General features: G+C 42.2%; 1 pseudogene; it reads left to right on the top strand.

Annotated features, from left to right (window-relative positions):
- Positions 1 to 644: 644 nt before the first annotated feature.
- Positions 645 to 3,667, top strand: LOC102141700 (melanoma-associated antigen C2-like; annotated as a pseudogene).
- Positions 3,668 to 11,501: the final 7,834 nt, after the last annotated feature.

The raw sequence follows: 11,501 nt of genomic DNA, 5'->3' as shown, positions 1-11,501 counted from the left end.
TACCAGAGGGCAGAGGGTGAGAGGAGGGAGAGGGTCAGGAAAAATAACTAATGGATATTGGCTTAATACCTGGGTGATGAAATAATACATATAACCAACCTTCATGACACACATTTACATACGTAAAAAGCCTGCACATCCTGCACATGTACCATGAACTTAAACTAAGAGTTAAAAAAATGTGGTTATTAATGCCGTCCCTAATCCCATATGATGGGAGTCATTATAAAAAGGGGAAATTTAGACACCGTGCTATGAGTAGAGGGATGACCATGTGAACATACACGGAGTGAAGACAGCCATCTACAAGGCAGAGAGAGAGCCTGGAAAGCATCCTGCCCTCACAGCCCTCAGCAGGAACCAACCTTGTGTACACTTTGCTCTTGGACCACCAGACTCCAAAACTGTGAGAAAGTCACAAAACTCTGCAAATCCAATCATGAGGAAAAAAACCCAAATATAAAATGGGCAAGATAATCTGAAACGATATGCCAGCAAAGAATATATACGAATGGAAAATAAGCACATAAAACTGTCGAATGTCCTATGTCATTACAGATATGCAAATTAAAACAACTAGGAGATGGCACTTGGCCCCCTGGAGAATGGCTGAATTCCCAAACACTGCAACATCAAATGTCGACATGCATGTTGAGCAACAGGAATTTTCAGGCACCGTTAGTGAGATAGAGCTGGAGGAATTGTGAATGCATATTGCTAAGTGAAAGAAGAATAGCTAAAAAGGTGACATAATGTAAGATTCCAGTTATATAATACTCTGGAACGGTCAACTATGAGTACACTAAAAATACCAGTAGTTTCCATGGGCTGATGGGTTGGGGGTGGGACATGGGGGATTGATAAATAGGTGGAGTACAAAGGAGATTTAGAATGGTAAAATAATTCTGTATGATAATGGAAAGATGAATACTTGCCATTACACACGTATCAAAAGGTATAGCATCACCAATGTTGAGTGAGTCCTGATGTAAACTGTGGACTTGACTTAATAATGAGGCATCAGTAGAGGTCAAATAAACTGTAGCAAGCATGCCATAATAATACAAAATGCAAATAATAGGAGACACTGTGTGTGTGTGTGTGTGTGTGTGTGTGTGTGTGTGTGTGTACACACGCGCGCGCATGCATGGGGCAGGGCAGGAGGATGGTGTAGATATTTAGGAATTCTCTGTACTTTTGATGAGGTTTTCTCTTTGTATTTTTGGATTAACAATGCTCTAAAAATGAAATCTATTAGTTGTTTAAAAGATGCAAATGATTTGAACAGACATTTTACCAAAGAGGATATACACATTGCAAAGAAGCATGTAACATCATTTGTCATTAGGGAGATGCAAACAAAAAACAAAAAAATTAGAATGCACACTTGTTTGAATGACTACAGCCTGAAAATCTAAAATGCCAAATGTAAGCGAGAATATGGAACAACGGGTATTCTCATTCCTTGCTAGTTGTGATGAAAAATGATACAACCACACTTTTAAATTCGTATTTTATGTACTTAGTCATATGAGAAATTGTGAAAGTTAAAACAATGTGAACTGAAAAGAGAGCATAGTTGCTAGGAGCTGGGGAGAAGTGTAGTGACTGACCTCAAATCGGATGCACACGGGACATGTAGGGTGATGGAACTGGTCAGTATGATACTTGGGAGGTAAATGTAGTACTCAATACATTTGCCAACACACATATAACTTCACCTCATAGTTAAATCTGATGTGTGTATATTAAAAAATAAACACGAATTGGATTTTTTAAAAGGGTCCCGGGCTGCTGAACAGATGACGGTTTTTTCTGGGACAAGAATAGGCAAAGAAGCAACAATAAGAAAGCCTTTGACATAGGCTAGGTGAGAGCTGATATTAACTTCACACACAGCAGTAAAGGGGAAGGATTTGGAATGGATTTTAGAAGAAAGGTTGCTGTCTGGACAGAAGAGCGAGAGAGTATAGGCCCTAGGAGGCCCAGTCCCACTGTGGGTGGATGCGATTCTCCCTCCCTTCCACCTTGAAGGTCTCAGGGATGGGAGGGGCTTATTTGGAGATGGAAGACTCAGATAGCTAGAGGCAGGCAGCCCAGGCAGTTTCAGCAGTCCAGGCACAGCCCCTAGGAAGGTTGGAATGGAATGCCCACGGATGGTAGTGCCCCTCCCCTGTCCCTGTGCCTGCGGCCAGCTCCAGAGGACATCAAGCTTGCCAGATGTACAACTTTCTGACTTCCATTTTAGGAGTCAGTCAGAGAAAAAGATTTCTCTGAAGAGGGCAGCTTCAGTTAAGCAGAGGGAGGAACCCCAGGGCTGGACATTCAATGAGAAGAGAACTCTGTGGAAAGACAGTGATCTCCCATCACAAAGCACCCGGCACTCCCCACCTACTATCAGTTTCCGAGTCTGGGGCTCTGCCTGCCATCTGTGCCCTGAGATGCTCTCTCACATCTTCCTACAGGTTTCCAGGGAACAAACCCCTTATAAAGACAGGCGACCTGTCAGGCCCTAGAGCACCGCCTTAAGAGAAGAAGAGCTGTAAGTCGGCCTTCGTCAGAGCCATCATGGGTGAGTTTCTCAACTGAGGCCACTCACACTGTCCCTCCCTCCCTCAGGCCTCTGGGATCCCATCCTCCCCATCCCTGCTTTAAGGATGCTACTTCTGAAAAAGAGTCGTCACGCCTCTTCCCAAGCCTTCCTTGCCTCAACTTTGAGCAAGACTTCCAGAACCCAATTCTGATACAGGTCTTGGTAGATGCACAGGATTCCACAGATGAGGAGGAGGAAGCCTCCTCCATTTCCTCTTCCTCTTGCCACTTTTTATTCCCCTCCTGCTCCTCCTGCTCTTCCTCCTCCTCATCCTCTATTCTGGTTCTGGATGCTCTAGAGGATGAGGACATGCCCGCTACTGGGTTTCCAATTCTTCCCGAGTGCTCCCAGGATTCCTCTTCATGATGCTCCCCAGAGACCTCTGAGCTCCTGCTCTTTCTCCCCTTTGTGAGGCCCATTGGATGAGGAGTCCAGCAGGCAAAAAGTGGAGGATACACCTACATGGCATGCCTTGTCAGACAGTGAATCCTTGCTCACACGTGCACTGGATGAAAAGGTGGCTGAGTTGGTGCAGTTGCTTCTCCTCAAGTACCAACCAAAGGAGCCTGTCACAAAGGCTGAGATGCTGAAGACTGTCATCAAGAAGTATAAGGACTGCTTTCCTATGATCTTCGGGAAACCTCATGAGTTCACAGAACTAATGATTGGCATTGCCCTGACTGAGATGGACCCCAACAACCACTCCTATGTCTTTGAAAACAGTAGAACTCAGCGACCAGGGGAGGCTGAGTGATGGCCAGGGAATGTCCAAGAACCACCTCCTAATTCGTATTCTGAGTGTGGTCTACATCAAGGGCAGCTGTGCCTCTGAGGACGTCATTTGGGAAGCACTGAATTCGATAGGGTGTATGCTGGGAGGGAGGCCTTCATTTATGGGAAGCCCAGGGAGCTCCTCACTGTAGATTGGGTGCAGAGAAAGTACCTGGAGCACCGGGAGGTGCCTAAGAACTCTCCTCCACATTATGAATTATTGTGAAGCCTAAGATCCCATTCAGAAATCAAAAAGAGGAAAGTCCTAGAGTTTTTTGGCAAGCTCGACAGTACCATTGCTAATTCCTTTCCATCCTGGTGTGTGGATGCTTTGAAAGATGTGGAAGGCAGAGACCAGGCTGTAATTGACACCACAGATGATGCTACTTCTACGGCCAGTGCAAGCCCCAGTATCATGTCCACCAACTTCTGTCCTGAGTCAAGTCTGAGGCTGAGTCCCCTTCTGCGTTTGAAGAGGGCAGTCGAGGTTCTAGGCAGGGGAGGGCGAGAGTGGAGCTGGAGGGACCACAGTGTTCTTTGTGTTCCTGTTTCATATGAGTGACTTAGAATTTAACATTTTGTTGGCGGGAGGAAGTATTTTTCAAATGCTTCCCCTTTTGGTTGGCTGAATTCACTTCAGAATCTTAGTTCATGAAAATCGTCACACATGTACTGCTGTTTATCTGGTTTAAGAGTAAGGATTTGATAGTTTGTAAGGAAAAAAATGAAAACCTTGTGTCTTATGATCTGGAACAGTAGAATGTGGTGTTGGGATTGGATTGGAATTTTCTTTGAAATGTGAAAGAACTCGGTATTTAAATCGTGGAACAAAATAAAAGATTGTTAATTTTTGACATTCCTCATCCTCCTTATTCCGTTGTTCTTGACAACTACAGCTATATATCTGGGTTTGTTTGGCTTATTCAAGAAAGTAGCAGAGTTTAAATCTTAATAAATAAAAGCACCGCTGACTCCGTTACTTGCTGAACATTATTTCAGCATTTGCTTGTGGAAAGCACACTGTTCTTTGTGGGGATACTATCAAAACAAGGTTTCTTCCCACCCATAACACGATAAAGTCTAGGTTCAGAAGCCATATCAGGAAGGGGAAGATTTTCTCTATGATCTAAAGAGTGAGTTTCAACAGTGGGGACGTGAGACTTTAGATGGGGCCTTCAAGTGAAAAGGGTCTGAGCTCAGGCAGTTTTGGGCTTTGGGAAACTGCAGGTGCTTCTGTGGGAGCTGATTGTTATGAAGCCGGGTGGTGGCAGGGCCCAGATTCTCAGAAGGTGAGAGAAAAGCCTGGAATGGAAAACTACTTGAGCAGATGGCTCTGGGTGGAGGATGAAGCAGAGAAGAGTCTCCACATGGGGAAGTCATGGAAGGTGTCCTGTGGCTCTGTCACTGGGGAGCGTGAACACAGTGCAAGGACTAGGTGATTGATCCCCATCATCTGCAAGGGTTTCCTGAGAAATGTGGTGAGAACTCCTTGATGTGGTGCTCAGAAGCCTCCAGGCTGGCACTCATTTGCCAGGCCTGGGAGAACCAGAACCCATGCCATTGACAGGACTTTTAGTTGGGTTCTTTTGAATGTAATGTGGACAAGTCTAAGCAAGATCTACATTTTTAGTGAAGCAGAAATAAAACTAGTGGTTGGATGGACCAGCAATGGGGAAGGTGAAAAGGAGTTTGTCCTTGACTCAAAATAACGATCTTTCAGTTGCATTCCAGCTGCAGACGTCTGGCCTTACCCAAATTATACGATATATCCTTTCAGAAACACAATGTGCTGAGTTGTATTTGTGAAGCTGAATTATTGGTTGAGTTCTTCTTCCGTGACGTATTCGGCTACATATTTTCCCAGATTTTTGCATAATAAAAAGGAGAGGTGAGGTTTTCAAAAAAGGTAGTGGTAGCCTTTGGGCTTATAATCATATTTGATATCAACTGCCAATTATTAAGTACCAGTGTATTTCAGACCCTGTGCCACATGCTTTACTCACATTCCATATATTCCTGCAATTCTACAAGACAGAACTTATCCAACCCATTTTACACATGGAGAACCCGAGGCTCATAGTGCTTGATAACTTCCCCAAGATCACTTGGCTAGAATGCGACAGGGCTGGTACTTGAACCCTGGTATGAATTCATCTAGGCCCACACTGTTCCCACTGCCCCCAGCCTGAGGGAGGCCTTCTGCCTATTATGTCATTTCTCTTCACACTTCTCAATATCTCTGAGGTGACCTGAAGATGACCCTGTGGCTAAGATATTAGGTTAAGCCTAAAGAAGGAAGGTGACACTGACAATGAAATACAATTCAGGACCTGTTGTGGCCTTTCTTTACTTAAAGTCCTCCTGTTGTGAGGCCTGGGTGTCTTGAGAGCTGACTCTGTCCAAGTGTCAGCAGTTGTGTTCAGTCCCAGCTCTTTCCCACATTCTAGGACCCTCGTTTTGACCTTCTCTGCGCGCTCCCTTGTCTAATTCTGGAACCTGGTCCGCTGATCAGCTTGTCACTAAGGGTTCTTCTTGTGAAGGCTGTGGCCTGCTCCCAGGGCTGTGGCCTGGAGTCAACTGCCCGTCCCCTGCCATAGGCCATTCCTACTCTCTGCAGCCATTCCCTGACTCTTCCATCCCTCACCCAGCATCCTCTGTGATAACAACAGTTCTTTGATATAAATGTGCGTTTTGGACAGTGATGTTTCAATACCCATAATGGGAATCTTCAACACACTCTCAAAGAATTCCCAAATAAGCTGGTGAGTAGATCTTATTTGCCACACAATATACTGGTTTCAGGGATGGAATCATTCTGAAATTTGATATTAGGAGTAGGATTTTAAAAAGATGTATTGTTTGAAAGAGGCCACTGAACACATACACAGAGGAATGAATTTTCATAGGTGATCCAAAACCAAAGCTTCCCTATAAACTTTGTAGAAGAGACTATAGAAATCACTTTGTAAATAAACAACTATGAGAAGCCAAATTTCTAAAAAACAAAACTACCACAACATTCTGAAGTCCACCCCTGATGTGAACAAGGGTTCCCTGGCGGACATGCTAGCTCTGATGTAAAAAGAAAGCAGTAGTGCACTATCCTTCCCCTGTCTCTTGGCTGTGTAGCTGCACCACAGGGAGTTCCTGGTTTGCAGTGTGTCACAGGCACCTGTGCAACTGTAGGAACGGTCAGTCACTGGAAGGTAGCAGAGGTTCACAGGGTAAGATATTTAGCAAACATCAAAAGAATGAGAAAATTCTCAGCCTGAAGAGATTTTATAGGTTGTTAAAACGACAGTGCAGGCCGTGCACGCCTGTAATCCCAGCATTTTGGGAGGCCGAGTCGGGTGCATCACCTGAGGTCAGGGGTTTGAGACCAGCCTGGCCAGTACGGTGAAACCCCGTCTCTACTAAAAATAACAAAAAAATTAGCCAGGAGTGGTGGCGGCCACCTGTAATCCCAGCTAGTCGGGAGGCTGAGACAGGAGCATCACTTGAACCTGGGAGGCCGAGGTTGCAGTGAACCAAGATGGTGCCACTGAACTCCAGCCTGGGCAACATGAGTGAGACACCCCCCTCCAAAAAAAAAAAAAATGACAGTGCCTAAAATTGTTATTGAGGAAAAATTTAACTCCCTGCCAAAATTTAAATAATTGTCTTAAAACTAGATGTAATACTGTATTTGAAATCGCAGTTTCCTAATAGGATCTGAAAATAGTTGGGAGAGTTCACGGCAAGGTTTGCCTTTCCAGAAACTCTTCCAAGAAATGAAGGGACTTATTGTCATAAATGTTCATAGTTGCTTATCCATAGAGCAATGTAATGGTTTATGGGAAAGACTACAAGTGCCCATTTCTATCGTGTCTGCCTCTCTTTCCTGGGTGGTGTATTTGTAGTTAGGGAGAAGCCAGTGAAACAACCCCATGCTTTCTTTTCACTTCAGCAGTTACCATAGGTTGTGATGTGGAGCTCAAAGCTGGAAGCAGCCTTAATTCCTGGATCACACAAGAGCCGAGACTCATCGTGTATTTGTTTATTATCCCATAAGAAAATACCAAGGCTGGGCGGCTTAAACAACAGAAATTTATTGTCTCACATTTCCGGAGGCTGAAAATACAAGATCAAGATGTTGGCTGATTTGGTGTATCCTGTGGCTTTGTTCTGTAGCTTGTAAATGGCTCTGCCTTCTGACTGGATTCTCACGTGGTTAGTACTTGGTATGTGTGTCTGTGTCCTAATTTCCACTTCTTATAAAGACATTAGTTATATTGAATAAGGTCCTATGTATATGACCTTATTGAACCTTAATTGTCTCTTCAAAGGTTCAATCTCCAAATATCCAAGGTTTAAGACCTTGGATATAGGAATTTGGGGCAGGGACGCAATTCAGTCCATAACACCCAACCAACTCAAATCAGAATTGATGTGCATCAAAGCAACCTTGTTGTGTAAAGGCATTTAAATTTCAGGAATATTTTTTCTGTTCCATCAGCTTGCTGTTTCTTTATGTGACTACGGCACTGCTCCTCTTCCTGTGCTTAGGCTTACTTCAATATTTTACTTAAAAGAAAATAATGCATGTGTTCTTGTTGCAAACAATTCTAAAAAATACATATCAATCACAATTTTCCCCTTTACGAAGTTTCTCTAAAATTCAGTCTCTCACTCAGAAGTTACCAAAATTAATGATGCGGTTTGTAAAAATTAAAAGCTGGTTTCACACATAGATGTGCACGTATCTATACACACATATATATACATACTATACATCTATACATGGGAAATGATACACATATAGGTCTGTGACTTGCCTTTACCACTATTCTAAGTTTATCTGCCTCCTCCCCAATATCCTACGTTGACCTCAAAATGTGGCATTATTTGGAAACAGGATCATTTTAGGGGCAATCAATTTAACAAAAGGTTATTAATAAAGGTCTTAATCTGATATCACTGAAGTGCTTATTAAAGGGGAAATTTGGACACAGAGATACGTAGAGAGACATGATAACGTGAACAGACACAGGGTGAAGACATCCATCTATCTACAAGGCATGGAAAGAGGCCTGGAAAACACCCTTCCTTCATAGTCCCAAAAGGAACCAACCCTGCAAACACCTTGCTCTTGGACTGCCAGAATCCAAAATGGTGAGACAGGAAATCTCTGTTTCTATCACCCAGCTTGTGGTAGTGTGCTATGGCGTCCTAACAAACCAAAATACTTGTTTATCACAATGGATGCAGAAACTTTCCATGAAAACACATATAGATTTCTGTTACTTTTGTAATAACTCCCTAGAATTCTAATTGATTTCTGTGAAATAACAAATTGAATGAATCTTCTCCTGATGAACATATATTCATTTCTCCTTTGTGGCTGTAATTAATAGAACTACAATCAACAACTTTGAACATAAATTCTTGGGCAAATTCATGTCATTTCTTGTACGAAAGTCATATGAATGTGGAAACTGAGTCAAAATAAACAGAGCATGAATATTTTCTATTTTTTAACATGTTGCTGACTTATTTCCCAAAATGTTTCAGCAATTAATTTTCTCCAAAATAAATGTATATGAATACCTTATATTTTCACACACATACTTTAGCAATCTTTTGAATTTTGGTCAAACGTATGAGTGTGATCTTTAGGTGACCTCGGGTTTGGTCACCCAACTATTTTAGATGTAACACCAAAAGTACCAACCATCTATGAAAAAAGAGATAAGTTGAGTTTCATTAAAATTAAGAAATTCTATTCTGCCAAACACATTGCAAAGAGAATGAAAAACAAGCCAAAGACAGGGATAAAAGATTTGTGAAACCAGTATCTGACAAAAGACGTACATTAAAATATACACTAAACTCTTAAGATCCAACTGTAAGAAAACAAAAAGTCTGGTTTAAAATGGGCCAAAAAAAAAAAAAATCTGAATAGGCACCTCACCAGAGAATATATACGAATGACAAATAAATATATGAGAAGATTTTTAACATTATATGTCATTAAGAAATTGCAAATTAAGGCTGGGTGCGGTAGCTTGTGCCTGTAATCCCAGAACTTTGGGAGGCTCGGGCAGGCAGATCACAAGGTCAGGACATCAAGACCATCCGGCTAACACGATGAAACCCCGTCTCTATTAAAAATACAAAAAATTAGCCAGGCGTGGTGGTACATGCCTGTGGTTCCAGCTACTCAGGAGGCTGAGGCAGGAGAATCGCTTGAACCCAGGAGGAGGAGGTTGCAGTGAGCTGAGATCGCACCACTGCAGTCCAGCCTGGGCAACAGAGTGAGACACAGTGTCCAAAACAAAAAAAAAAAAAGAAAGAAAGAAAGAAAGAAAGAAAGAAAGAAAGAAAGAAAGAAAAAGAAGAAAAAAAAGAAATTGTAAATTAGAACAACCAGGGGATAGCACTAGATACTCATGAGAATGGCTGAAATCCATTGGACTGAAACAACAAATTCTGACAAGTATGTGGAGCAACAGGAACTTTCCGTCATTGTTAGTGGAGTGGTATAGACATAGAGAAATCCTGAAAGCATATTGCTAAGTGAAAAGAGAAAATATAAAAATGGTGCATAATTGATGATTCCAACCATATTCTGGAACAGGTAACTGTGGATACAAGGAAAAGTTCTGTAGTTTCTGGGGCCTCAGAGGCAGTAGAAGTTGGAGGGAGATAGATGAATAGGTGAAGCACACAGGAGATTTGGGATGAGGAAACAATTCTGTATGTTACGGTAAGGGTGAATACTTATCATTATACGTTTGCCAAAACCAACATCACGTGCAACACTAAAACTGACTCGATGTAAACTGTGGACTTTACTTAATGATGTAGCAATACAGGTCAATCGATCCGAGCAAATATGAAACATTATTACAAAATGTAAATAATAGGAGTTGCTGTGTGTGTATGCAACTGTAGCAAATGTGCAACATTGTTACAAAATGTAAATAATGTGAGTTGCTGTGTATGTGTGTGTGTGTGTGTGTGTGTCCACACGCATACACGGGGGGCGGGGAGTGGACATATGTGGGAACTCTGTATTTCTTATGAAGTTTGCTCTCTGAATTTTCTGATCAGCAATATTCTGCTTGGTGCGGTGGCTCACGCCTGTAATCCCAAGACTCTGGGAGGCCAAGGCGGGCAGATCACGAGATCGGGAGATCCAGACCATCCTGACTAACATGGTGAAACCCCGTCTCTACTAAAAATACAAAAAAAAAAAAAAAATTAGCCAGGCTTGGTGGCGGTCGCCTGTATTGCCTGTAGTCCCAGCTACTCCAGAGGCTGAGGTAGGAGAATGGCATGAACCCGGAGGCAGAGCTTGCCATGAGCAGAGATGGAGCCACTGCGCTCCAGCCTGGGCCACAGAGGGAGACTCTGTGTCAACAACAACAACAACAACAAGAAAGCCAGTGATTTGAACAGACACTTCACAAAAGAGAATATACCAATTGCTAAGAGGCATGTGAAAAGATGATCAAATTCATTTGCCATTAGGGCAATGCAAAGGAAAACCAGAAAATATTATACTGCACACTTACTAGAATTACTCTAATCCAAAAATCTTAAAATACCAAATGTGATAGAGGTTATGGAGCAACAGGGATTCTCATTCCTTGCTGCTTAAAATGAAAAATGTTACCCCACTCCTTTAGAAGTGAATATCTTATGAACCTATTCATATGACATTCTGGAAAAGTTACATCTCTAGGAACTATTAATAAAAATAGAACATAGCTTCTAGGTTCTTGGGAGAAGTGTAGAGATTGACTTCATGGGGGAATTGTAAGCTGATGGAACTGGTCAGTATGATACTTGGGTGGTAGATACAGGATTCTATGCATTTGTTACGATGCATATAACTTTACATAATAGTTAAATTCGATGTGTGTAATCTTAGAAAATTAACTATGGCTTGGAATTTGTAAAAAAAAAACAATGGGCTGCTGAAGAGACAATGGATTTTACAGGGATAAAGAAAAAAAAAGAAAGGAAACAACCATAAGGCAAGTGTTGCCATAGTCTAGGGGAGAGATGATGTTAGTTTCACCCAAAGCCCTAGTAACGGAGATTGACTTAAGTAGATGGATTTGGAATGAACTTTAGTAGTTGAGGGAACAGA

Source organism: Macaca fascicularis, chromosome X (genome assembly GCF_037993035.2).
Source record: "Macaca fascicularis isolate 582-1 chromosome X, T2T-MFA8v1.1".
Lineage (NCBI taxonomy): Eukaryota > Metazoa > Chordata > Mammalia > Primates > Cercopithecidae > Macaca > Macaca fascicularis.
Note: the sequence above shows the minus strand (reverse complement) of the source record. Positions and strands in the feature narration are given on the sequence as shown.